At 37.1% G+C, this 27418-nt stretch overlaps 1 protein-coding gene across 12 annotated transcripts in view; it reads right to left on the reverse strand.

The window, feature by feature from the left end:
* Window positions 1-27418, reverse strand: part of b3galt1b (beta-1,3-galactosyltransferase 1b) — a 370673-nt gene that overhangs the window by 50227 nt on the left and 293028 nt on the right. For all 12 annotated transcript variants that reach the window (XR_015500020.1, XR_015500017.1, XR_015500021.1 and 9 more), the window contains one exon: window positions 1556-1671. The gene's annotated coding sequence lies outside the window, so the exon portion shown is untranslated. The remainder of the gene's footprint in view (window positions 1-1555; window positions 1672-27418) is intronic.

The following is a 27418-nucleotide window of genomic DNA, read 5'->3' on the forward strand; positions in this document are numbered from 1 at the left end:
AATAGAATTTTTGTTTAACTTGTAACACAGATTTCTTCATGTGAACAACATACCCACAATAAACCATCAAGATCCTGCTTGACAGCCATATTCATTACAGAAATTAAAACACAGGCATGTTAATGACATTTAAATTTCAAAACAATCAATGCCAATAAAGAAAACATTGATTTCCATGTTGGATTCTGAGTGGACTGCAAAAAAATGCCAAAATACAGGAATTGCAGATATGGAAAATGAAAAATTATAATAATAAACTATAGAATACAAACTGTTGCACTCATTGTAAAGTTTTATTGCTGTGAGTTGAGAACATTAATTATAGAGTAGAAACAATTTTGCTTAATCCTCCTTTACATTCATCCAGTTGCTAAGACTAGGAGTATCCGGCAAGTGCACAGAGACTCCCAAATGCCCGCAAATGAATGATAATTTCTTGCAAACCGGTCATTAAATACATTGCACACCCCTCTCGCCCCTACTCAGATACGTCACTCACTCCACCCCTGACACGGACACACACACAGACAGACACACACAACGCGCTGCAGACGTTTTGGCCCCAACGGCCTTCCATACTGGAGCGACTCCCCTCAGATCCAACACGCATGATCACGTTCATCAAATTTGCTTAAACTAAGCGTCCTAAAGTATTACTGTATTTCACAAGGATTCTGACCCAACAACGCGAAGCATACACTTTCGTTGCGTTTAATGAGGAAACACGCTAAACTTGGAGGGCTCATGCTGTTGTTCGTAATATTTATATTTTTTTGCTAATTAATGACCACCTCATGTGGAAATCTGAATCTTTCAGAGTCTGCTACTGTTCACCGGAAGTTCCATTTCAGCATTTCAGATGCGTACTTTAAAAGCCTTTCTGGCTAAATGAATGAAATACCTGGAGTGCTGAAATATAATTGGCTAAACTGGGATTGGCCAGGTTAAATGACAAAAACAAACACATCTTGTGGGTGGGGCTATGCATTTTGAATTACGGCTATGATGTTTGCAAACATATTATGGTATTTTTATGCTTAAGAAGAGTCAAAAACTTACATACAGCACCTTTAAAAGGTGCCATGAAATCAAAATGTACAATTATGATTTACTTTTTTTTAATTAATGTGTCCTTCTAACCTTTAATCACTCCCCTCCCTTTAAAAAAAAAAATCTCTTGTCTGATTGGTCTTTCCTGGTGCAAGGAGCAGGATTAACCTTTTACTCACCTGAGTTCAACCAATCACAACCCAGAAACATTTCGATCAAAACCAATCCTACAGCTCTACATTAGAGTTCTTGCTCATGCTTTCACTTAGTTAAAAGGCACAAGAAACAACATCTGCTGCAAAACGTAAAGTATAATCCAACAAAATGAACGTATTATAATTTTTTTTTTCCACCAAAGCTATGAGAACTGGCAGAATTTATTAAGTGTAGAGCATGAAGTGAAGTGCTCAGAGACCATTAAAGATGAAACTTCAACCAATTGCTGAAGATATAAATTAGTCAGACACGCAGGAGCACCCAAACCCAAATAGGACCATATGTTTACCTGAGGGTTCTGTCACGCTGCGCCAATTACTTCTGAGCACCTGGCAACCCACATCATTCTTCAGCAGGTCACATGAGGGTGAGCAGAATCATCTGAGCCTCTTCACTGCAGATTCACTGTAACAAAGAACACAACAGAAAGCAGTGTCAGGTCGCTCATGCTTGCTGTTAATGCTCATTGGTGGAAGATGTGTACTGAGGTCTGCTCCTTTTGGCTGATGCAAATCTTTAAAGGGATAGTTCACCCAGAAATGAAAATCCTGTCATCATTTATTCATGCCTCACTTGTTTCAAATCTTTAGGAGTTTTTTAGGCTAAAAATTTTGACCTTGAAAAATATTTTTAAAATGTAAAAACCCATTTTATTTCATCCAAACTACTTTCTTCAGAAGAAAAAAAATCAACCCAAGCTCATTCTGAAAACGTAGTCCCGCGGACGTTTCTGGAGACAGCGGAATACGTCCCGGCAGGTACGTACGGCTGCATTAATTTTTTTCAAGCGAACGCTATGGGGTGGTGTGACGCTGTTCCCTTTCGCGCTTGCCGGCCGACCACTTACCTCCTTGTGGAGGGCTTCCCCGCTGCAACCCGTTTGTCCACTTAGCTCACCGTGTACGTCGGCAGGCTTGAGATGCAGAGAGGAGTTGACCACGGCGATCGATTTCAAGTCCAGGGAAGAGCGGTTCCAGCAATCAGGTAAGACAAAAACAGAATCCCAAAAATGAGAAGTGAGAACGTGGTGAAATCCGAAAACGCGGTAGAAAAAAAAAAAATTAAATCAGGGCTTTTCTTTTTTTGGATGGCTTTTGTAAACTGTTGCTCGGGTTTAGGGAAGTAAGCGGGCGGGCGAGTCAATCGGTAAAATTGATTGGGTTCAGAGAAGGAGGAGGGGGGGTAAGCCGAATGGCGGTCGCGCAGTCAATCATCCGGTCAGTCGGACAGCGGCCTCTGGTGGGTTCACGCGAGAACAGCACAGGCACGAAATGCACAGCGACCTCTCGCGGATTCGCAAAAACAAAAACTGCAGCCCTACGTACCCGCCGGGACGTATTCCGCGGACTCCAGAAACGTCCGCGGGACTACGTTTCCACAATGAGCCTGGGTTGAAAAAAATAGTATAGGATATAGTGTGAAATTGTCCTTACTCACAAAGTATTAATGATTTTGTCTCTTTATTCCTATACAAAGAATTAAAGAGATAGTTCTCCCAAAAATGTCAATTATGTCATCATTTAATCACCCTTTACTTGTTTCAAACCTTTAAGTTTCTTTCTTCTGTTGAACAAAAGAGAAGATATTTTGAAAAATGCAGAAAACCGGTAACCATTGACTTCCATAGTATTTGTTGTTCCTACTATGGAAGTCAACATTGCAGTTTTTCTTTAGTGTTCAAGAAAAGAAACTCAAAAGTTTGAAACAAGTAAAGGGTGAGTAAATAGTAAGTCAATTTCACTTTCAGACATTAAAAATATAATGTTATAACGTTTATATGTTATTAAATATGTTATTATTATTATGCTTATTTCAATATTTTAATTGCGTTTTTTCCAGATAATATGCAAACTTATAAATATAAAAAATAAAAGTCCTGTCAGCAGAGATGACATCCAATATATAACAAAAACAAGAAAACTGTACAACTTAAATCAAACCTAAACATTTCTACCCCTTTTCTAAGCACCATCTCCCACCACTCCCTATTTCCTGAGGTCTTCAATAAGAATGCAAAGATGAATCAAGACACACATAAATAATAAACCAAGTGAAAAAAATAATAAATGAATGAATAAACAAACAAGCAAACAAACAAACAAACAAACAAACAAATAAAAAATAAATAAATAAATAAATAAATAAATAAATAAATAAATAAATAAATAAATAAATAAATAAATAAATAAATAAATAAATAAATAAATAAATACATACATACATACATACATACATACATACATAAATAAATATGGAAGTAGAAAATGTAAAGTAAATTCTAAAAGTCTCTCTTTCTCCCTTTTGAAATTCTAATCAGCAGGTCCTAAAATGTTAAGGTTCTCAATCACAGACAGTATGGGACTCCATGTTTTGTTAAAGGAGTTCAGTGATCCTTTAAAACAATGTCTCAGTTTCTCAAGATAGATGCAACGTAGAACCTCTCTAATCCAGTGTTCTGAGGATGGAGGGGACAGGAATAGGAATAGGAACGCAACTTATCATAAATGTTGTACAGGAGTCTTAATAAAGGCATAAGATTCAGTGTCACGACCGCACTGACAATCAGATGTAAGACTATTACTGCATTTTTCAAGATAAAGACCAAATCACAACAAAACACAACAGGACTTCTGAGATCAGTGTCGCATCACACACAGGGCTCGGTGTAGGCGCACATATTGGATTTTACATGAAGAGAAGTCAAAATTGTGTGGCAAAATTGAGCAGCATGATGCAAATCTGAGCCTAAAGCATGTCAAAAATGCAGCAGTAATGACATTGTTATTGAAAACAGCAGAATGCCTTGCCTTTCTGAACACACAAACAGGTACATTTACTGTTGAGGAAGTTTATTTCAGTGCAAAAATTTAGCACATGATATCTGTAATAGTGGTGTTTTGGGTACAATAGCTTATTCTTAGATAACCTTTTAAACAACTAATCACCCTGCATTACTGGGGAAATGTTATTTTATGCTTGAAAAAATAATAATCTAAAAAGAAAAGAAAGTTTCACTAAACTATTTTAATTATTAAATATTAAAATACATAATTTATTGACTGTTATACTTATATATAATTCTATAGTTATAGATCTACTTAAAATAACCACCTGCACTGTTGACTTGACAATGGTTGCAAACATAACAAACTAAAATAACCATGAGGGAATGCTCTGTATAAGTTATTCAAATACTTCAAGTATACTTCATACTACTTAAAATAGCCACCTGCAATGTTGTGGGGATATTTTATGGTTTACTAAATTTTTTTAACGTTATTTTACTATTTTTTAACGTACTAAAATACGTTAAAATTACTTAATACTTAAAATACTACTTGAACTAACCACCTGCAATGATGCCAAAATACAAACCTAAAATTAATGTTTACCTATAACCTAATTCGTTATTTTAAAATGTAATGGAAACTAAAACATTAAGGGGTAAGTAACCTAAAAATAACCACCATGCAACGTTGTGACAACGCGTTGTGTACTTTTTGGAAGCAAAAATAACAACCTAAAAGAGTCATGAGGGAATGTTCTGTGTAAATTATTGAAATATTTTAAATGTAGGCAGCACGGTGGAGCAGTGGGTAGCACGATCGCCTCGTAGTAGGAAGGTTGCTGGTTCAAGCCCTGGCTGGGTCAGGTGGTGTTTCTGTGTGGAGTTTGCATGTTCTCCCCGTGTTTGCGTAGGTTTCCTCCGGTTTCTCTGGTTTCCCCCACAAGTCCAAAGACATATGGTATAGGTGAATAGGGTAGGCTAAATTGTCTGTAGTGTACAGTATGTGTGTGAATGAGTGTGTACGGATGTTTCCCAGTGATGGGTTGCAGTTGAATTTCAAATGTACTTAATACTTAAAATACTTAAAAGCTACTTAAAATAACCACCTGCAACGTTGTGGGAATGTTATTTTAGACTTGCCAAAATAATAACATATGTTGTACAAATTGTACAAATGTTCACCTATAATGTAACTGGTATTTTAAAAATAACCAAATGGGAACCAAAAATAAAACTAATAATTAAGGGGAATGTTATGACCTAAAAATAACCATCCTGCAACGTTGTGTCAGTGGTTCTTTTTGGTTGAAAAAAAATAACAACCTAAAATAACCATGAGGGAATGTTCTGCATAAGTTATTAAAATACTTCAAATGTACTTGAAGTAACAGCCCGATCTCATGAGGAAATGTAAGTATTTTACGTTTTGTCAGTTTAGTGGCTAAATAGTACAAATTCATACGAGCTCAGTTCCACGAAAATGTAAGATTTTAAAAAGGAGGCGTGACACCCAACCCCACCCCTGAACCCAAACGTCATTGGGCGATGAGCAAATCATACTAAATTTCAGGAATTAGATAGTTTGATCAGGTGTGTTTAATTAGAGTTGGAACTAGACTGTGCAGGCCTGCGGCCCTCCAGGAATTGAGTTTGACATCCCTGTTCTAAGTTATGAAAACACCTAAAAGCTACTTAATATTGTCAGGGTTGGTGAGGGGAAATGGGGAAAAAGGAGCGAGGACTCAAGTGCAGGAAAAATGGGAATTTATTAAATAATAAAAATAAAATAAAATGCAAAATAAACTACCCCGAGGGGGAAAACATTAACAAAACAAATGCATACACATACAAACAGGACTGGGCAGGCTGGCAAGGATGAGGACTGGAAACACGACAGAACAAGACTTCAAACAACAACATGTGATGACGAACTGGTACAGGACAGCAAATGTGAGGAGTATATAAACTGTAGAAAATTAACACACAAACAGGTGAACACAATTAACTAATAATGGGTTAACAAGGAGGGTGGGACAAGACAATAGACGGGAGAGCGCATGACACAGAGAGACAACACAAGCCATGCGCTCACTTAACAGGACAAGAACATGCAGCCAATGAGAGAACTCATTAACCGCATGTTCATGACAACAAACACAACACTGAAGCACACGACAAAAGCACGTGACCACAATGTTAACACCGAGCCACGTGCTTTGACAAGAGACGCAAGACACGAGCACACGATAGATAAACACCTTACCGTGCGCTCACACATACATACAGCAACGCGCATGCTTCATCTCAGCGCCAACCAAAACTGAAACCAACTAGACGGAGGCGCCGAGAATAAAGCAGCGCGCTGCTGACAGAACAAACACTAGTACAAGAGCGCGTGCGTCTGAGGGACGCAGAGTGTGCGCGGCCACATCAAGCGGCAGCGCACACACTCTGCGTACACCCACGACGGCGCGCGCACACACAGAGACAGAAACAGGACCAGACATGAGTAGTGTCAGAGCTCTGCCACCAAAACAAGAATTTACAAGACCAAAGTGGCAGAACCCTGACAAATATAACCACCTGCAAGGTTGTGTAAATGTTATTTTAGGGTTGCCTAAAAATCTAAAAATAATGTTCCCTTAATATAATCTGTGTTTTAAAAATAACCAAATGGGAATCAAAAACCCATTTTACAGGGAATGTTATGATCTGATAATAACCATAAGAAAACTTTAATGTTGTGACGGTGTTACTTTGTGGTTGCAAAAATAACCCAAAAATAACCAGTGGCAAATGTTCTTTTTGAACTTAGAACTAATGTCCTACTAAGTTATTAAATTCCTTAAAACTTACTTAAAATAACCACATGTAATTTTGTGGGAAGGCTATTATTGAATCGGCAAAATAATAGTGAAAAGAATATTCTCCTAACATAATCATCAGTCTATTTATTTTTTTATTTATTTTTTAATAATCAAAAGGTAACCAAACATAAAGAGAATGTTACATGTTTGCTCTTTTCGTTGCATCTCATTTTTAACCTCATCATGAACCCTCTCATGTTCTGCCAGGCAAATGTTTCCAGTCTCTGGTGTTGTGGGATTAATACACCGCAGACATGCAGGAATGCATTAAAAACAGACATGAGAGAAGCTTCCGTCCATTCGGCTGAACTCAACTAGGGCCCGAAGACTCAACCACACACAGAGCTTTCCAGGACAGCACTAAATCATTCAACGCGTACAAAAAACAAGGACAGTAATCTTCTAGGAGAGGCAGGGAGTGGGTCCAGTATGACGTAAGGGCCCCTTAGCAATTCTGGGTTTTTCAGTAGTGGAAGTCATCATAGCTGGGTAAACTTAGAGCGCAGTAAATGCGAGAGTACAACACATCATTTTTTTTACAACCCTATTTTATGAAATAATAAAAGAAAAACTCCCCGACAGTGTTATCAAGACTTTCAGAAAAAGAAATTTAAAATAGCAAGAGACTAATAATGGCAGACAGAAGAGAGAACAACATCAAATTTACTGTCCTCTCTATGGACGCTGCATTGCTAATGCCTTGCGGTAATTCCTTTTTTTTTTAAATTTTATATAAAGATGATATGATACATATATAAATGCAATCCACATTTTAGGTAGAACAAATAATAACTTTACGCTTATTTTACCAAAATAAAATATGATCATGCCTTGATTTTGAATTATTTAAATAGAGCAGTAAAGTCTGACTTTGCTTAGACAAAAGTCTTCTCACTTAACAGTAATGATGTCCAGTATAGAATATAAAGTCATGCTGCAATGGAGAAAGAATAAATATGGTGTCTGACTCTAATGAGCTTAGAGGACTGCATCCACACATCTCTGCAATGACTCCAATCACCTATTAATAAAGTCATTTGAAATGGCAAAGAAAGCGTTCTTGCAGGACTCCCAGAGTTCATCAAGAGTCTTTGGATTCATCTTCAATGCCTCCTCCATTTTATCTCAGACATGATCAATAATGTTCATGTCTGGTGACTGGGCTGGCCATTCCTGGAGCACTTTGACCTTCTTTGCTTTCAGGAACTTTGATGTGGAGGCTGAAGTATGAGAAGGAGCGCTATCCTGCTAAAGAGTTTGCCCTCTCCTGTGGTTTGTGATGTAATGGGCTGCACGAATGTCTTGACACATCAGATTGTTGATGTTGCTATCCACTCTGCAGATCTCTCGCACACCCCCATACTAAACGTAACTCCAAACCATGACTTTTTCTTAACCATACTTGACTGATTTCTATGAGAATCTTGGCTCCATGTGGTTTCCAATAGGTCTTCTGCAGTATTTGTGATGATTGGGATGCAATTCAACAGATGATTCAGCTTAAAAATCGACCTTCTGCCACTTTTCCCAATGATCACTTAGAAGTCAAGCTATTATTTGTTGCTCTTACAACAGGGATCGATGACAAGACTTTTGTTAGGTAGCGTAAATATCATAAATAAATAAAAATTATGTTAAAAAAACAATCTAAATATTAAAATCTTTTAAGAATTTAGGATGCTGATGACTGTTAAACACATTATATCAGTCTTGTGAAAAGGGTCCATGATCAGACTCCATGTGCAACATAACTTCAGTAAATCCTGAGGTTCTCCAGCAACCAATAGCCTCTACGCTTTAAAGTGCCGTGGTCAAAGAGAAGCTGAAAGACTGGAAAATTGTTCAAGCTGAGCTACAGACAATAGATCAGTGTTCACCACACTGCTGCTGAGTCTACAGGCCAAGCAAATGCCATTTCTACACTTGAGTTTGAAGTATGTTTATGAAACATGTTTGATGGAATGAAATACAGCTTGTCTTTCAAGAGTTATGATACAGTAGATGGCAGCTAGGATCGTTTAAACAAAAAAATCAAGTTTTAATAGCACCACAGAGTTTAAAAAGGATGTGCTCCTGTAGGGAATTACAATTACTGTTGGTGGACAGATATATAAAGAGATGAAGTAAAATGACATTTAAATATACTCTCACTCACATTTTTTCAGTTTATACCTTTCAACCCAAGATCATTCTGAAAACGTACCCCTATAAGCATTTCCACATTAACAATTGTTGTACAATGACTTGACTAATTAACAATTTGCCTAGTTACATTATTAAGCCTTTAAATTGCACTTTAAGCTAAATACTAGTATCCTTAATATTTAATATATTAGTATTAAGGTATTAAGGTGGTACTAAATATAAAATATGATGTGCTGTCATCATGGCAAAGACAATCGAAGTTAATAATTGGAAATTAGCTGTTAAAAAAATAATAATATAGGCCCATTAGGTGCCCCCAAAATACCTCTAGGTCTTTAAGGGTTAAAACTATTACTTAAACTAAATGTGTTCTCTCTATTAAACAACATCATATATATTTTTCTATGTATAATTTTATATATAATTATTGCAGAAGAAATAAAATAAATAAAAATACTAGTAAATAAATCAGTTAACACTAATACAAAAGTGTTTTAGCTCACAAGCAGCAGCAGCAGCGCATCTTAATAAGCACATAACCCCGCTACAGCGCTAATGAATGCATGGTCTTCTAATTTTTCACACTTTCTAAACATTCATCTATTAAGCCCTCGGGTAATTTATTACTAAAGAGCTTCTTTTGCATTAAGAGCATTAATTAAGAGCTGATAACACAAGGAGAGTAAGTAGCCATGACATTTACATTTATGCATTTGGCAGATGCTTTTATCCGAAGCGACTCAAACTGCACTTAAGTTTTATATAACTTCATACATTCCCTGCATCAAACCCATGACCTTGGCTGTGTTTGAGCTACAGTAATGTTCAATGAAAGAAACCCAGCAAGACTGTTGTCAGTGTGATTAAAACAAATCTTTAAACCAGTCTAATTGGTTTGCTGATCTTTGTAGACAAGTGCTCAAATCTTCTCTAAAACTCGCCAAGCAGAGCAGCCTGACAAGGCTTGAAGACCAGCAAACTAATTTAGCTTAGTTTAAGCTGTTGTTCTCAGGAAAAACACGCTAATGAGCAAAAGACTAATAATGAGGAAATTACAGGTTTAATGAGGAAAGGGTTAGAGGTTTAAACCAGGGTTATTATAGTAAAGCTAAAACCATTAACAAACATGTTTCTTAGAAAAAGATAAAACAAAACATTATTGAAAAGAGCAATTCAATACATTTCTGGGTGCAGTCTAGTGAATGCCCACCAGTGTCACTAATAAATTCAACGTAATTATACATAAAAGGAGCTCTATAAAGTAGAATTGACAATTCTGTGATCTTTACTCAGCCTTCAATTGTTCCAAACCTGTTTGAACTTCATTCATAAACTAAAAAGGATAAAATTTATGCTGGTTTCTAACATTCTTCAAAATATCTTCTTTTTTTAGATGAATGCATGTTCATTATTGGGTAAATAATCCAAAATATTGATATTTGGAGCTAAACAGACAGTGATGTAGATGCAGTGGGCGGAGCTAAACAGACAGTGATGTAGAATCAGTAGGCGGAGCAAAACATACAGTGATGAAGATGCAGTGGGCGGAACTAAACAGACAGTGATGTAGAAACAGTGGGCGGAGCTAATAATAGAGTGATGTAGATGCAGAGGGCAATGCTAAACAGACAGTGGTGTAGAAATAGTGGGAAGAGCTAACTATACAGAGATGTAGATGCAGTGGGCGGAGCTAAACAGACAGTGGTGTAGAAATAGTGGGAAGAGCTAACTATACAGAGATGTAGATGCAGTGGGCGGAGCTAAACAGACAGTGGTGTAGAAATAGTGGGAAGAGCTAACTATACAGAGATGTAGATGCAGTGGGCGGAGCTAAACCGACAGTGGTGTAGAAATAGTGGGAAGAGCTAACTATACAGAGATGTAGATGCAGTGGGCGGAGCTAAACAGACAGTGGTGTAGAAATAGTGGGAAGAGCTAACTATACAGAGATGTAGATGCAGTGGGCGGAGCTAAACCGACAGTGGTGTAGAAATAGTGGGAAGAGCTAACTATACAGAGATGTAGATGCAGTGGGCGGAGCTAAACAGACAGTGGTGTAGAAACAGTGGACCGAGGTAAACATACAGTGATGTAGAGGCAGTGGGCGGAGCTAAACAGACAGTGATGTAGAAGTAGTGGACGGAGGTAAACATACAGTGATGTAGATGCAGTGGGCAATGCTAAACAGACAGTGATGTAGAAGTAGTGGGCAGAGCTAACTATACAGAGATGTAGATGCAGTGGGCGGAGCTAAACAGACAGTGATGTAGAAAGAATGGGTAGAGCTAAACATACAGAGATTTAGATGCAGTGGGCGGAGCTAAACAGAGAGTGATGTAGAAATAGTGGGCAGAGCTAAAAGTAATGTTAATGCAGTGGGCAGAGCTAAACAGACAGTGATGTAAAACAGTGGGTGGGGCTAAACTGGCAGTGATGTAGAAACAGTGGGCAGGCTAAAAAGACAATTATGTAGAAGCAGAGGTATGAGCTAAACAGACGGTAATGTAGAAAAAGTGGGTGGAGCTAAACAGAAAGTGATGTAGAAAGTAGGTGAGGGTAAACTGGCAGTGAAGCAGAGGCAGAGGGTGGATTTAAACAGATAGTGATGTAGAAGTGGGCAGGGCTAAACAGACTACTGTAGAAACAATGGGTGGGGCTAAACAGGAAATGATTCATAAGCAGTGGGCAGGGCTAAAAGAGGATGATGGGAAAGCAGTAGATGGAGCTAAACAGGCAGTGATGTAGAAACAGTGGGTGGGGCTAAACAGATGGTGATTTGAAAATAGTGGGTGGAGCTAAACAGTGATGTAGAAACAGTGGGTTTTAATATAAGATTTTTTTTTACAAAAAAGTGTTGCGGTTTTGAACTCACAGCATGTATTTATGCTTGAATACAAGCAGTACAACCATCTCTTAAAAGTCAGAACAAGACAATTTTGATTTCTCAGTTCACGACTTCTTTAAAACAGGATCAGGCAATGACACAGCCCAAATTCAACCTCGCATCCAAAATGACTACAATGCAGTCGTGAACACACAGCACATATAATCTTTACTAACACTCACTGAGGTGATTTTGTCAAACTCAAAAATTTCATTTTTTTTTTGCAAGGTCTGGAAAAGTGGACATGCTGACACAAACACCCAGAAGAACAACTTGAGAATCTGAGTCACAAATCAAACTTACACTGTCTCTAATTAAAACAAAATAGTGACAGATGGAGCTTCCCAAAAATACAGTTGCAAGTTATTGTCCAATTAAGTGTGCCAGTCTTCCTCTACCTCTAAATGCAAATGAGCAAACGCTGCATATGGTGAATCATACAAGCTTTTTTTGTAATATGCAAAGGAGTAAACTAAAGTAAACTATCAAAAAACTTTGAAAACAATGACTAAATACAGCTTTCTCAAAAGATACAGATGAGACGTGTACTATACATTAATGTGTTCATCATCAAAATAAATAATTTCCTGTGTCATCATTAAAAAATGTATTGATATCTTATTTTTATTGTAATGTAATGTGCATTTATATAGCGCAATTTTCTTGTATGGCTATACTATACACCCAAAGTGCTTCACAATTGAAATGGGGGGGGGGGGGCACCGCCACTACTGTGCAGAATATACTTGGATGATGCGATGGCTGCCACAGGACAACGCCGCGAGTGCGCTCACCACACACCAGCTATAGGTGAAGTGGAGAGACACTCCACCTATTGAGCCAATTCAGTAGATGCAGATGATTGGGAGGCCATGATGGGCATGGTTATCCCTTATTATGGTGGGCATATCCTTTATTTTCACATCACAATGTTGACAGGTATGGTCAGGGCCAAAGGAGGGAATTTGGCCAGGACAGCGGGGTTACACCCCTACACTTTCAGAGAAACGCCATGGGATTTTTAATGACTCATGACTCATGTCAAGGCCCACACGAAATCTGCGTGCACAGAATTCCGCATTTTCCACAGATATTTAGCCCATCATTAATTCTGTTTATTTAATTGAGTAAATGTGTGCAAATCTATATTTATTCAGTTTTTAAAATCATTACAGTCATATTATTGACTAATATGAAAATGTCATCTGATTTATGTACAATGCAGTTTGTACAGTAATATTTTCTGTCTTTTAGTAGATATATTACGTGAGAGACTTGCTTTGTTTACCAAATAAAGTCGATCTAATTGAATTAGCATTTTAAACATTAAATAAAAGTTAAGTTATTGTTTTTTATTATATGTATCATAAGAAATCCACAGATTTGTACCAAAATTCTCTGCGAAAACGTTCGCAGATTCCGTCTAGCCCTACTCATGGCTCATTCGAAAATATAGTCCCCTTTACTACACTGGGGCATTGGGACTCAAACAGACAGTAGTGCCCTCTGCTGGCCTTACTAACACCACTTCCAACAGCAGATGTTGTTTCCCATTCAGGTGCTGACCAGGCACAGTCCTGCTTAGCTTCAGTGAGTAACCAGTCTTGGGCTGCAGGGTCTTCCACTCTTCATGTAATACTTTCTCACATACATAAATGTTTACACATAAAATAAATGTTTTACTTTGTGTTGTGTTTATAAAAAAAAAAAAAAAAAAACCAAAAAAAAAAAAAAAAAAAAAAAATATATATATATATATATATATATATATATATATATATATATAAATATATATATTATATGTGTATGTATATATATATATATATATATATATATATATATATATATATATATATATATATATATATATATATATATATATATATATATATATGTAAAAGAAAAAAATTATACATATACATACACTTATTTCATGATTGCATTTCAAAATTGCAAAATTAAATTTTAATATCAATTATTTTTATTTATAAATGTTAAATAATTATATATATTTAAAATTCCCAAAAATCAATCATTTGATTGGAATTAATGATTTGAATTTAAATGCATCAAGTCATGTTGTAGCAATTACATAATACGTTTGAAGAATGAATGCTGTATTATGATCATTCTTCCCACTTAGGACTGTACAGGATCCTGAAGGGCTTATAAAATATAACTAAGCACTAAAAGTGACGTATTAATTTCAGCAAAAAATAAAATAAAAATAAAATAAAATAAATAAATAAATAAAAAATGATGTCAGCAAAAAGATCTGTCAACGTCGCCTGCTCCAAAAAAACACCTCACCACTGCTTTTAATTCATCATCCACCTCAACGAAGAGGAGGGGAGAGTCTGAGCAGATCTACAGTCTGATCCGCTGGGATGTGCTGGCGACAAACCCAAGAACACACAAAAACACTTATGCACAAAGGCAGATTACAATAAATCAATGTTGCTGCTCTATTTCTGGCGCCTTAAAGCCGTGTAAGCCAGTTTTAATGAACAACAAGAAAAGCCAACCTTTCGCAAATGAAAACACAGCTGCATCCATATCCAATATCACAGGTGTTATTTGCAGATTGATTACAGAGCCAATCCTCTCTATAAACATTAGCTCGCCCGAGGTCTTCCTTCCAGCCAGGTCTGAGATTTGTCATCATAATTGCAATTCCTACAATAAAGGAACAGATCAATTTCAAATAAGAAGACTGTGTCGTCTCGGAGCTTTCACGCAGTCTCTCTTAAGTTTTTTCACATGTGATTTCTTTCTGTAGATCGCCAGTGGAAGTCAATCGAGCTGAGAATGATTCCTCTCTCCTTGTTTTAAAGGTAACATCTGTGTCATGTATGAGTGTGTATGGATGATTCCTAGAGATGAGTTGCGGCTGGAAGGGCATCCGCTGTGTGAAACATGTGCTGGATAAGTTGGCGGTTCATTCCGCTGTGGCGACCCCGGATTAATAAACGGACTAAGCCAAAAAGACAATGAATGAATGAATGAATGAATGAAATAATAACTTTAATAAATAAAATATGTTGGTAAGAATGTGGTGGGACAGTGATTCCCTTCTCTGCCAGAGACTGCTCTGTGGTTTTAAAACCCTTTTCAATTCGTATCGTTTAGACCTGGATCTTTTTTATATTGAAATGTAGTGTAGTTTACTTGTGGATGTCTGATGTCTAGCCTGCTTCCGCTGAGCTAGCTGTGGTACCTTTGCAACAGAGTCACGAGGTCAACACACAGAATTTGTCAGTACAGTTCAGCACGGGTGTCTAACTGTTGTTACGGTTGCCGTATATTAATAGGATTTTTGCATCCCGTTCTCTCTCTCTCTCTCTATCTCCATCTCTGCCTGTCGTATCATTTAGGTCCGCCTTCGTGAAAGCCGATTGGTCGGGAGACCAGTCACTCATCATTGGGTGACGTGGCGCGGTCACAAAAGGACGCCAGGGAGAGAAGATGACACCGCGCTTTTCCTTTGATACCGTTTTTGTGTGTTTTTGCCGACATGATTTTGCTATTTGTTGTTTTTGCTTAACTTTCGTTTGGATAAAATTATTTAGTAATATTTCTGCCCATTTTTTTAACTACTTTTTGATTTTTGTACATCTTAATTTCGATTGTTTGTTTGTTGCTTTTTGGTCCAACTCTTACCTGGCAAACTAAATTAAGAGATCCCATTAAGAGTTGACTTTGTTCTCAGAGTAAGGTGGCCAGGGAAAATGTTGTACGACTTCCATCATACGACCACATAGTCAATCCATTGTTTAAAACACCAGGTAAGAAATAAATGCCATTAATGAATTTGTTTTGTTTCATAGAGTTCAGTAAAGGTAAGATAACAGCGCTTGGCACTTTTTCTTTTCATGCTTCTAGCGAGGTAAGGGGTTTGTTTATGAGTTAGAATTGTTTTGTTATATTTATTTCCTTGATTTGGCTTCACTAGCATCCCCTCACTCTTGAGTTGACCTAATTTTGTTTGATACTTTGTTTAATTCGTTACTTTATTATTATTATTGTAAATATTTCTTCTTATTGTAAATATATTTGGGCATTACTCTGATTTCACTTTTTTTTGTACATTAAATCACTTTTGTTGGCAGTTTTGTTGTTTGTGTCTTTTACTTTCGCCCATCACTTGTAAAAGTACCACACCTTTTAAGTGTTATAACTTTTACCTTAGACTAACGTCAAAGAGGTTGTAACATTGTACAGAGAACTCCGAGTTGAGAACGGTTTGTAATCGTGCCTCGCCATTCCAGGCTCAGTGAAGAAACAACCGCAACTGTACCGAAGTATTCTTAGAATGGTTCGGCACGATAGTGGAAAAGCGGCTTCTGAAGTTTCAGTGGGCTGGACCAACCACCGAGAAACATTATTCATGGAAACATTTGTCCTTATGCTAGCACTTAATTCTCTAAACAGTTCCTATGTACGATCATCACTTGTTGTGTGTATTGCCTCTTCTTGTTAAATCGCTGAATGTCTCCTCAATTTTAAGTTGCTTTTGACAAAGGCATCTGCTAAATGACTAAACGTAAATGTAAGTTGCTGGATATTGGCAGGAACTGGAACATGCTCAATGCTTACATTTCTGGTGAGTACGCTGGTCATGCAAAAACTGGGATGCTTTCAGCTTCCAGGAATTATGTACAGATCGGTGCATTAAATTGCACAACAATGGGCCTCGGGAGCTCATTGCGTTATCTCTGTGCATTCAAAACGCCATCAATAACATGCAGCTGAGTTCACCGTCCACAGCATAGGCCTACCTACGTCACCACCATGGGCCACTCAATTCACAACGTGCGAATCAGGAAAGCAGCACCCACATGACAGCATATATGCTGTCTGCCATCTGCCCTGTACAGTGAAAACTGGGATTCATCCGTGAAGAGAACACCTCTCCAAAGTGCCAGATGCCATTGAATGTGAGCATTTGCCCACTCAAGTCAGTTATGATGACAAACTGCAGTCAGGTCGAGCCCTGGATGAGGAAGACGAGCATGCAGATGAGCTTTCTGTCAGTTTCTGCAGAAATTCTTTGGTTATGCAAAACGATAGCTGCAGAAGCTGTCTGAGAGGCTGGTCTCAGACGGATTATCTCAGAAAAGGTGAAGTGCTCAGATTTAGAAAAATGTGTGAACATCATTTGAGAGAAATAGGCCTTTTGTGCTCATAAAAAAAGAGAGCAAAAAATAAAGTGTTGCATTGATACTTTTGTGGCGTCAGGGTGGCACAGTGGGTAGGACGATCGCCTCACAGCAAGAAGGTTGCTGGTTTAAGTCCCGGCTGGGTTTTCACAGCATTTCTGTGTAGAGTTGTGCATGTTCTCACTGTGTTCGCTTGGGTTACCTCCAGGGTGCTCTCATTTCCCCTAAAAGTCCAAAAACATGTGCTATAGGTGAATTGAGTAGGCTAAATTGTTCTTAGTGTATGTGTGTGAATGAGTGTGTATAGATGTTTCCAGTCATGGGTTGCAGCTGGAAGGGCATCCACTGCGTGAAACATATGCTGGTTAAGTTGGCGGTTCATTCCCTTGTGACGACCCCAGATAAATAAAGGGACTAAGCCGCAAAGAAAATGAATGATATTTTTGTTGAGTGTATACATATACAATGCTCAGCATAAAATCAGAGTTTGGACAACAAACATCTTTAGAAATAGAAAAATATTGCAAAAACAAACAAACAAACAAACAAACAAACAAACAAACAAACAAACAAACTACAGCAATTCTACTTTTTTTACGTTCCTCTTGATTTTTCCTGTTTATTAAAGACTATTTGCAATTTTATTTTAAGTGTAGTAATTTTTGTACTCAGACCTTAAGTTGCCTTTTTTTGTTAGGCTAGTTCCAGTTTTAGCTTTGGTACTGACTAATCTAAAGCGTAAGCACAAGTGTATTATTGTAATTTTGCATTCTAAAGAAAAAAATAATTTCTTTAGAGAGATTTGCAGGGATGACCAATTGAAATGTATTTTAAAATAAAAGACCAAATACCTCAATTTTACAAGTATTAAAATAAACTACAAAATACAGCAGCCACATATACTTTTACAAGGTAGCATGAAATTTCTTCACAAACCTTCCATCAATAGGCCTATTCGGTCAATCCCTGCACCATTGAACTGACTTAGTGAAGTAAACAATGTTTGACAGCAATATTGTTTCTCTGAGCAAGTTTAAGTCAGTTACTCATTCCCCTCTACTTCTGTACTTTATGAGGTTTTCATAAACTTTTGTTTCTCTTTTATTTTAGCATACATTTTGTACACATTTAATACAGAAAGTCCTGTTTTAAAGATGATCTCTTTAATCAATGTAAAAATCAGATAATGAGTTGGAATAATGCACCATATTTCTTCATTATGTTTCCATGCATTGCATGACCAGTAAAATTGTGATCATCTCTTATTACTCTTATATTTTAAGTTATATTAAGGGTGTCATATGAAGAGGTTACTTAAATTCTTTGTTCATAATTATTTTTTTTCTGGAAGAGTCTCAGTTTAACCCCTTGGCAAACACCAGTAAAACTTCCTCTGCATTTCTACCTGCAACACTGAGACCGAGTATGATTATGTACTGTAGGCTCCACTTCTTAAGAACTGATATTTGATTCCATCTCATTTCTTAAGCAAGGATGCTGATGCTGAGTTGTACACTATACTGCCATTGCACATTCTTAGCATTGTGTAGTCTACTATTTTCAATGATTGTTTACCCACTCTCAAATAAACCCACTCTACTCTTTATGTGTGCATAATTTCCATCCATACTTCAAGCATTGACCACCTTCTTAATCAAATTTCTGTTCTGATCTCAAGCCTAGGCAAATAAGTGAAAAAGTGATTTTAATGTTGTCATTATGTAGATGTCTTACGAAATATTTCACAGTATTTTTAAAATAAAAAATACAAGACTCTAAAGTACTTTGATACAAAATATTAACCCATTTTCATAAACTACATAAAATACAAATTGCAAAATACTATTTTGTATTTAGAATACGTTTTTGAAATACATGTATTATAAATACTGCCCACCCCAGGATATATGCAGTATACATAGTATACTACATTAGATGAACTAGGAATTATAATATTTGCATATACTTTTGTAACAGGGCTCGAAATTGCGACCATTTTGGTCACATATGTGCCCGAAAATTTATCTATGCGACCTCATAATATATATGGGAGCATTAGTGCGACTGCAGATAATGGTTGTAGTGCGACCTGTTTTGATTTTTTCTAAAAACGTGCTGAATCGCTCTTCCCTGCTGCTATATTGGTTTATATAAGCAGTCAATCACTCAAGGTATTCCAACACAATCTCACGGCAATTCGTAACTTTTTCATTTAGTGGCTAATTCGTATGAATTCGTACGATCTAATTCGTACAATTTAGTACGATTTGCTTACTCCCCAATGATGGTTGGGGTTAGGGGTGGGAACAGGTGCCACGCCTCCTTTTTAAAATCGTACCATTTCGTACGACTGAACTCGTACGAATTCGTACGAATTAGCCACTAAACTGGCAAAACGTAAAACTTACGTTTTCTCGTGAGATCAGGCTGGGTATTCCGCTGTCAGATGACAGGGAAGGAGCTTTTATGACCACGGGAAATGCAAACGGCTGAAGAGTGAAAACTTAAAGCACCCAGGTTTGCAAACCCCATCTAAAGTTGAGGCGCAGATGAGAGCGATCATGACACGTGGTGGATATTGATCCGCCAGCTGAGATCAATCGAGTACGTGCTTTTTGGAGAAGGCGCTCGAATCTCGATGCGTTGCATTCACTTAGTGTTTAGCGCAAATGTCCGCTAAAAGTCAAATCTAATACTGAACAAATCATCGCCAAAGAAGCTCGCCTTTACTAAGTTTACACTGAAACTGCGGCTCATAACAAACAGCGGTATTGCGCCGGTGGTCATCGCAAGAATCAAGTTCAACCTGCTCATAAGTTGGGTCGGCTGACTTGCCTGCTTTTCCACTACCACAGAAAAATGAAGATCAGCTCAGACTGAACATTTAAATTGACACAAACTGAAACCAAAACTTTTAAAGAGGGATAGAAGTGAGACTTCACTTACTTTCTTTTGTCTATTCTTTCTTGAAGTGTATATTGTTATTCTTTTTATTTAGTTACTGATGACTGTTTTGCAGCTTTCAGCCTTGAATTTAATTATTTATTATAATATTTTGTTTGTTTTGTAGCAGAAATATTTATTAAACTGACATGCATTTATAAACAGCAGTACAAAATAAACATTTTTTACTGCAATGCTTCATTTTTGTTTGATGCAAACTATACATTTATTTTTCATAAAGTAACAGACTTTTTATAGCAGATAACTCGCATTCATGCACATTCAAAGCAACATCATAATGAGAAATGTAATTCATTGTTACTATTATTGTCATTTTCATCATCAGTAATATTTTATAATTATTCGACATTCATTTTGGAATTATTGCACACAAATATCAATGTCATCTCAGCATTAGTTAGATAATTGTTTCTGGTTTTTGTTAGTCCTAATTGATGTTGTTTTAAAATACAATAAATCCCTTAAAATACAATTTGCAGCGGTGCTCAATCATTTTTGGTGGGTGCTCCTAAATTTTTTCTGGTGCTCCTAAATTTTTGAAGTTGGGAGCACCGGTGCTACCAAGTAAAAAAGTTAATTTCGAGCCCTGTGTTACCTTGAATACTTCTAATTTGTAAGTCACTTTAGATAAACGCTTCTTCCAAATGATTAAATGTAATGTACAAGAAAACTTGTTTTGACAAAAATGAACCAACAAAACACCATCAAAGTATTTTAATAAGTCAAAGCTCCAGGGAAAATGAAGCATGACAGGAATTGATTGGGCCAATGTGTGGGACATGCTGAGATAAGAATATATAAATATATATATTGGTAGAAATGCCAGAATGCATTTGGATCTACAAAAATCCACAACTGAGAGATGCTGATAAATGAGGGACAGAGGTGTGCAGATGTTTAGGGAAATCAGCCTTATCCCTTCTTCTGCGATATGTTATTGCCAAGAGCGACATGAGGCAGACGGAGAGTGTTTCTTAATATTGTGCTTGGTTGGGTCTGGGCTGTAATTGCAGGCTGCTGGACATCAGGAGCTCAAGGACGCAGGAGGGAAACTAAGGGCAAGAGTTGAGGAATGTGCTTATTGATCGTCCAGCTCTGTGGTCTGATCACAAACCGCAAAAACACAGGCATGCTGTGAAGCACATCTGTACTGGATGCTAAACTAAACGGACCCATCTGAACTGTCTGTACTTGAAACAAGCATGTGTTGGGTTGTGTCAGTGTGCAGATGCCACATTTCTGGTACTATATAATTGTCATGCTGCAATGTATAATAATAATAATAAATAAATATAATTCCAACTACAGCCTAATCATTATTTAATAAATAATAATTTAGTTTCTTTTAAAAATATTTTCCAAGGCGATATTTAACAAAGCATTTAATTTTTCCATGTATTGTAAGCATGGGATTTCCTTTTGCATTATCATTCTGGAGAAAGCCTTCTTTTAATAATAATAATAATAATAATAATAATAATAATAATAATAATAATAATAATAAACTTCCAATGCCAATATTACTAACCCTCCTAAGACTTTTTTTCCTTCAATTGGCTAGAAAAACAAACCAGTGATAAACATCAAATGACCAAACTAAACCAAACCAGACAAACCATCCAAACCCAACCCAACCCAACCCAACCCAAACTAAAACAAATAAACTAAACTGAAGTAAACTAAGCCAACCACACCAACCAAACCAAGCCAAGCCAACCAAACCAGACCAAACAAAACAAGTCATCCAAAACAAACCATCCAAAACAAACCAATCAAACTATTCAAACCAATTCAAATAATCAAACCACCAAGCAAACTACCAAAGCAAAGCTAAAACACAAACCAACCAACCAAACTAAATCAAAGCAAAGTAAACCTTTATACAACCAACCAAACCAAATTCAACCAACCAAAGAGAAATCAACCAAACTAACCCAAAACAACCACCAACCAAATCAACCAACTAACCTAAACCAAACTTCCAACTAAACAATCAACCCAACCAACAAACCAATTAACACCAAACCACCTACCAACAAACTGACCAAACCAAACCAAACCACCAACCAACCTACCAACCAACCAACTCAACTCAACCCAAACCAAACCAAACCACCTACCAACCCAAACCATAAACCAACCAACCAAACCAACTCAAACCAAACCACCAACCAACAAACCGACTAAACCACACCAAACCAAACCAAGCCAAATCAAACCAATCAAACCAAACTAAACTAAATCATCCAAACCAAATAAACATCTAAATAACCAAACCAAACCAAACCATCTAAACCCCATCCAAACCAAACCAAAACAATCACACCAAACAAACCAAGCCAACCAAAACAAACCATTCAAAACAATCCAACCAAACTATCAAAACCAACTTAAACAACCACTTAATCAAACCAACCAAACCACCAACCAAACCAAACCATAACACAACCCAACCAACCAACCAACCAACCAACCAACCAAACTTTTATACAACCAACCAAACCAAACCCAACCCAACCAATCAAACTAACCCAAAACAACCACCAACCAAACCAACCAAGTCAACAACCAACCTAAACTAAACCACCAACCAATCAACCCAAAACACAAACCAACCCACAAATCAACCAAACCAAACCACAAACCAAACCACCAACCAACCAACCAACCAACCCAACCAAAACCATCAACCAAAAACTGACCAAACTAAACCACCAACCATCCAACTAACCTACCAACCAAACCACCAACCAACCAACCAACCAACCAAATAAATCCAAACCAAACCACCAACCAACCAACCAAACTCAAACCAAGCCACAAACCAACCAACCAAACCAAACCAAACCACCAACCAACAAACTGACCAAACCACCAACTAACCAACTAAATCAATCCAAACCAAACCAAACCAACCAACCAATCAACCAACCAACCAACCCAGCCCAACCCCTAACCAACCAAACCATTAAACCAAGCCACCAACCAAGCCAAAAAAAAAAAAAAATCAACAAAAGCCAACCAACTGATTAACCAATGATTATATGAATGAGTAATGATTAAATCCACTAATATAACGCCCCAATAAACTTCCTTTATACCATGAAAATACATCAACAACATGATCAGAACATGAACTTTAAATTATTTCTGATAACTAAATCAAAAGCGAGCTAGTGATGATAATGTATATACTGCACATACTAGCAGTCCAAATGCTTTATTTAGTTGTGAAAATATTTCATTATTTTTGTGACAATGCATTTCAGAACAGCTGAAGTATGTGCAGTCGACAGTCTGAGGTGAAACATTGAGAAACGTTGTGCAGCTTTTGACAGCTGCGGTCAAGACAAAAAAAAAAAAAAAAAAACAAGAGCCAGAGACACAGAAACAGAGCACTGAGACAGCAGACACCTGATCCTGACCTGAACCCAGACCTGTTGCTCCAACGACCACACCATCACTGTTAATGATCTCACACAGACAGAGGTGAGCGAACATCAGGCTGAATCCAGCTCTTCCAAACATTAACAACCAGCTCCACACGCCAGACAGATGCAGAGACTACTGGAAAACTTTTACAACACCAATGTGACTGGCATGATTACTCGTACAGAACAAAAAAAGATTTCTCTTTATATTTCAGAAACAACCCAAATCATCTCATAAACTCATGATGGTGCGAGACTGATCGATTATAACCTCACAATCAAGCGTAACAGCTTCAGTCTTTTCTTAATTCAGCAGAACAGTCTATTTCCCTCCGGCTGCCATTGTTTTGATCAGGTTGTGTTGGGTCTGAAATCACTCTTGTGAGTAACAAACGAACATCCACTCAAAATATAGTGATATAAAAGTAATGCGATGAAGCGCGAGCAGGGCCGTCTCGCCTGAATAATGTATCAGTACAGTGTGCACATGCTCATCTCTCAGGAAATGTCAGAGCCCAAACCTGATTTCAAATGTCAAGTAAACACGAGTCTCCTCTGGAAGAGCTCAGGAAAATTGCTTGATTTCCTCGGTGTGGACTGATCAAAGCACTGGTCAGGATGATCTTGGCTGTACATTATCCTGCATTGAGATCTCAAAAGCGATATATCATGAAAATCGAACTTTATGTGGTATTTAAATGCTATATTTGCAACCGTAGTACATCTACAGATGCAGAACACTTAAAATAATAAAAATAAACTTTGTTTTGGTAAGACTCTTTCTGCAAGCATGTGGGAAAAATGTGCTGTTTAAATGTGGCTCTCCTATTGACTTGCAATGGGGAAGTGCTAATAACATAGCAGTGGTGGAAAGAGTACTGAAAAATCATACTTAGGTAAGTACCATTACTTAGGTAGTACCATTACTTGCCTAAAAATGTAGTGCAAGAAGAGTCAAATTGTTGTAAATATTACTCAAAGTGTGACCTTTCAAAAGTTCTCAAGAGTAGTGAGTATTACACTGTAAAAAGGTGATTCATTTACATGTCATTTGTGGATGTGTGTAAACGTAACATTCTGTAGTGCATTTAGTTATTGCGCAGCAGGTACACAACATCATAAGATGTTAATATTAGGTTAGATTTAGGTTGTGGTATCAGGTGACCAAAATTTTAGTGTGTAGCCAGCGTCTAAAGACAACATTGTTTTATGTCCAATAATGACTTCAAATGATGTTAATATTAGGTTGATTCTGGGTTGTGTTAGAAAGTGACCAAAATTCAACGTTGAGCCAATATTTTAAACCAAAGTCATATTGATGTCAAATACTGACATTTTTTTGTCAGGTATGGCAACCAAAATCCAACGTCTGATAGACGTCATAGGGGTAACGTCCACACAAGGTCAAGCTGTAACATCATTAAATGTTGATATTTGAATGATTTTAGGTTCACTGTTGTACATTGACGTGTGTCTGCTGGGTGTTTAAGGCCATTTCAGTCATCATCCATCCATCATCTTGTCATCAGTGACATCCATCTAAACAGCCTCTGGGTAAATGTGTGTAAATGTGTGTGTTTTGGAAGTCTACTTGGATAATTTTATTGCTTCCAAACAGTTTGCTGCAATTATAAATCATCCATGTTTTCAGGTATTTCATTATGATGCAATTTACCTCTTTACTTCTATGTGTGATTTGATTGGACAGGAATCACAAAGCTAATTTTTCTAATCTCCAAAGACAAGAAAAAATAAAATAGTGACTGCAGGTTGAAGGAAACCAGTGGAGTAAAAGTACTGATACTGCACTAAAACAATGTACTCAAAGGAAAGTAAAAGTTCACGTTTTTAAAACTACTTAGCAAATTACAATTCCTGCGAAAAACTACTCAATTACATTACATTACTCAATTACATTACAATCCTTTACACCACTGCTTATTAGATATTATTACACAGCTGTCTGGAATACTTGTTTTTGACTGTTCAGTCGCAACATTCCAAGGTGTGTTATTCCCAGATGACAACTACTGAATAACCCTTGCTCAAGTAGGAACTTCGAATCACCTTGTGATTCAGTAAACCATTTACAACCATATACTTACATTTACGTTCATATGTATCTGTCACGCCACTGTTTTTGACAATTTGATGCTGTCTTGTAAATGAATAATACATAGGTTAGACTATTCTCTATTCAGCCAGTTTTGTTTCTGTCAGCTTTGCGATTTAGATTTTTTTTGGCATAATCTTGTGACAATTCGCAGGATAGTGTATACTGCATGCAGCTGTTTGTCTTGCTGAAAGCTTTACAAGTAATCAAGGAGTAAATAGTAAATTATTACAGCTCAGATCATTGTTTTGTGTCCAATAGTTTTAGTTTGTAGCAAGTGGGATAACATACTTCTAGACAGCTGTTTTCTAAGAATAAAGTCACCTTTTCAAGTTTACTTAAACAGTTTGTAGTTTCTGTTTACATCTTGTAGCAGCAAATTAGCAAAGCCTGTGATAGAAAAACATGGACGGGAGGTTTGAGCTGCTAGGGGGAGGTTGTGTCAAAAGTGAGGACCAGGGGTGGGGATGGGGTGTACAGTGGTGTCGTGGATGCCGTGGTCGCCTAGGTCACCTCTATGGACACTCCGGCAAAGTAGTGTTTTAGGGTGCTTTCACATCTGTAGTTTGCTTCATTTGGTCCGGAGCAAGGGCAATAAATTATAAACTGTTGCATTTTCTGCCGTCTTTGGGTCGTTTTCACAACACACTGCTGGTTTTAGTCCGAACCAGTTGAAAAGAACCAAAATGCAGTCATCTGACTAAATCCACATCTCTCATTGGCCAGATGTTGTTGAACATATTTCCTAAACTGCTTATCGATTGGTCAGAATTCACGTGTGGGAAAATGCCAAAGAACTCCCGCAAGTAAACAAACGGCAGACACAAAATGTCACTTTTTACTATGGAGGGATGACTGCTCTGACTGATTGAATCCCTGCTTTAGACAAACTATACATTTTGAGAATGAAGTGTGGCCTTGGCTGGAAAACAATGCTTTAATGCATCGCATGCCACTTCAGAAGGAGGCGTGAATTAATACAGCTAAACTGCAACATGGTCACCTTGCGGAAATATTACCAATGATTCATCAGGTAATGTGTTTTCCCCTCTCTCTCTCTCTCTGTTGGTAAAGCGCTGTCAACAAATATTTTTACTCCATATTCCATAATGCACAGAGCATCGGCCTACTACAGCTGGCTTAGTCCAAAAAGCATAGAGCTTTTTGCGGTTGGGTCTGTTTTAGTTCGGATCATATTCTGACCACAAATGAACCGCTCCAAGAGGGAAACGAACGGCACCAAGAGGGAAAACGACGTCTAGTGCGATTAACTAACTAAATAAGGCAGGTGTGAAAGTACCCTTAGATACAGAGAATGGCAATCTACACCATTATCGCAATAGCCAATAGTGTCTGGAGTGCACAATGCAAACCAATGCAAATCACCTCAGAAATAACCAACCATAAAAACTGAAAATCAATAAAAAAATATTTAAACAAAAGAACAAAAAAACTGAAAATCAAAAAAAAAAATTTTAAACAAAAGAAATAGCCAACAATTTCATAAAAAAATAAAAAAATAAATTTTTTATTTTACTTATTAAAAGCTGCCGCAAATAACATTTCCATATATGCTTTTCTTTATTTGTAGTTTGAGCACTTCCCAAAATGCATTGTGTAGTAATGTAAGGTTTCCATCCTCCATTTGCTTAAGAAACTATTATAAACCTTATGTGGCTTTATAGTAGCATTTATAACATAATTTTCTCTGACATATATTCTCTACAGTCATGTAATTAATAAATGCTCAATTGTAATCCACATTTAGGTCAGATGACAGATGTTTTTCATTTTATTTACC

Source organism: Danio rerio, chromosome 9, assembly GCF_052040795.2.
Source record: "Danio rerio strain M-AB ecotype USA chromosome 9, GRCz13ab, whole genome shotgun sequence".
Lineage (NCBI taxonomy): Eukaryota > Metazoa > Chordata > Actinopteri > Cypriniformes > Danionidae > Danio > Danio rerio.